A 3119-nucleotide genomic window follows, 5' to 3' on the forward strand; every position below is an offset into this window, starting at 1 on the left:
TACTTGGAACGGTAGGGTAATACTGCAAATAGGTTGATATAGTGGACTCATCTTGAATAATTTTGTTTCAAGGATTTTGATGCACAACCAGCATTCCCGCTTAGTACAGGCAAAGTCTAGCAAATAGGTTGGGAAGCGATCAGCTAGAGAACGAAGACAGTCATGAACATGCTTATGAATAATTATCGTTGAATACTAGAATGAGTAGGATATAAACACTATGAAACATAAATATCGTGGAGTCTATGTTGGTTTTGATTCAACTACACGCGTGAACATGTGCCAAGTCAAGCCACTCGAACATTTAGAGGAGGATACCATATCATCATACTACATCACAACCATTTTAATGCATATTGACATCCAAGATAAATCATTATCCACTTCTAGATACTTAAGCATGGCATGGACAACTATAATCTATAATTTTCATTCAAACATGTTTGGTCATAATACGCTAAATCCTGGATACTGGTTTGAACATATCTACAAAAACAAAACACGAGTTGAGTTCATACCAATTTCTCTCTGCCACAGTTACTTCATCAAATATTTTCATTATTTCCTTTCACATGCACGGCCGAACGATATGAAAATAATAATAGTGCAAGAGTGTTGTCGACTAAGCTGAATTTGCACATTAATTTTATTCAAAAGGAGAAGACAAAGTAATATGGGCTCTTCAGTAGATGAATAACAATGCATATGCGAGCAACTCAACATTTTCATTGAGGTCTTGCCCTTGGGTACAACTCAATAAAAGGAAAAGAAATTCTTAGAAACACAATAAAATATTTTTGGAGTTTTCAGTTTTTCAAGAACAAAGCAAATTAGAGAAGGGAAAACTAAAATGAGAAAAACTATTTACACGGGAAAGCCCACAATGAACAAAAGAAGAAAACATAAATCTTTTTGGGTTTTCTGCAAGTTTTTCAAACACAAAAGAAGAAGGGAAGAAAAATAAATCTAACATGGATAATACAATGCAAAAGGATGAACACCAACAACTAGAATATGTTTGCATGAATGTAAAGTTGGTGGAAGCACATACTCTCCCAAGCTTAGGCTTTGTGCCTAGCTTGGTAATCACCACCCGTAGTAGCCCTCCGGTCTCAGGTAGATGTGTTTGGGTGGCGGCACCCGAGAGTCCTACTCCTGGGGATCCTACTCAGCCGCTGCCTGGGCATTCCAGTAGGCAACAATGTCCTCAGGCATTATCCTGTATCTGTTCCTGGCAATAGAATCAAACAAGGCAGGTGCAGGCAATGCAATAACATCATGGGTAACCTCACTAAAAACCAAGTTATAACGATTGTTATCCAAGGAATCATCATGATCAATAAAGTGGTATGCGACCCTAGACTGATGGTCTAGATAAACTCGTGGTAAAATATAATCATCATGACGAAAATGGATGTTAAAGCGTTTCGCTAAGCGAGTGCCATAAATACCATTGTGGATTTTCCCCTTAAATCTCTTAGTGTTTAAACGACGAGCAATAATAGCTCCCAAATTAAAGGTGTGATCATTACGGAGTGCTCGGTGTACAATGGCAAGGACAGGAGCGCTAAGTATACTACCCTTCTCCCTAGCACTTAAGCACTTTGTGACAAATAAAGCAAAGTAATGCACCGAAGGAAACTGCATGCTAGTGGTAGTGGCTTTCGACACGCCTCTTCCCTCACCCACCGTTAAAGTTAGAAGGACCCCCTCAAACTAGGCGGGCTTGGGCTCTCTTCACTCCCCGTCAAAGGGATTTGAGCATATCTCACAGAATCCAGTAAGCAGCATTTGGCGGGTTTCAGCATATAAATTAAACGACAGTAAATGTGGATCATGCTTATTCAGAAAATAAAAAATTTGCACGATGGAATTAGTGAGGGTATGGTATTGATCACATTGATCTATGATGGAGTTGGTTAACCCATGATTTTCCATCAACTGTGCGAACTCATGGTGGAATCTGGTTTGTTCCATGAAGGGAATGTGTGGCCATTCGCACGGTCGGACATGCATCAGTCACGGGGTAGTGAGTCCAACAACTGATGATTCACCAACAAACCCCTTGGCATTCTTCTTGGATGAATTCCTCCTGAAGAGATCCATTTTTCCTAGAACAAATTTCTAAAAAATTTGGGTCACAACATAAAGTTAACAAAATTTCACAAGAATGATAGCAACTACAGATAAGTATGCCTAGAGCCTAAAACAAGGAATCAAACTAGTTGGAACTTCAAGAGTTCAACATCCAAGCTCATCTACAACCACATCTAGAGTAGCTAGTTACTTCGAAGATAAACCATTGAAACAAAAAACTAATTGGAGGAGTGGTGGAGTTACATACCAAGGAGATATCCCCCGAAATAGTTTCAGAAACGGAGTTTTGAGCAAAGAGGATAAAATTCGCGGGTTTGAGAGCAAGAACATGGGAGAGAGATACAAAGATTTTTTTTCTGGAGGTAGGTGATGAAGTGAGGTGAAGGCATAAGTGAGGGGGCCCTCAAGGGGCCCACTACCCACCAGGGCGTGCCTGGTGGGGGTGGCGTGGGTTGGTGTTTAGTGGACACGCGGAAAATCCCAATGTGATGTTTTCAGTGTGAGATATTCTCAAATATTTATAAAAAATCATGTGAAAGTTTTAGGTCATTTGGAGAACTTTTATTTTTGGGCACTTTTTTATTGCAAGGAAAATTCAGAACACAAGATAATCATGGTATTTATTGTATTTAACTAAGAATAACAGGAAAATAAAGTGGGTACAGATGGTTGTGCATATTGAATTCATCGACCTCATGCCTCTCGCACATGATCCATTAACAAGGTTGATCAAGTCTTATTAAGAACCACTTCCAATTAGCATGAACCCGAAGAATTTTCCTAAAACACTAAGTTACGTCAACATGGATATGCATATACCTAAAAATAATTATTTAATATTTATTTTTGGAAGTAGGTAAAGGTAGTTGAAAACTTCCATTAGTGATAGTCGAAGATTTTTCAATAACATTAACACCATTCACTTGGAATTGTTTCCTAGGAAAATGCATTGTATGTTGTTTACCATTGACATGAAAAGTGACTTTGCTTTTATTGTAATCTATAACAGCCCATGCAGCATT

This window comes from Hordeum vulgare, chromosome 7H, assembly GCF_904849725.1.
Source record: "Hordeum vulgare subsp. vulgare chromosome 7H, MorexV3_pseudomolecules_assembly, whole genome shotgun sequence".
Taxonomy (NCBI): domain Eukaryota; kingdom Viridiplantae; phylum Streptophyta; class Magnoliopsida; order Poales; family Poaceae; genus Hordeum; species Hordeum vulgare.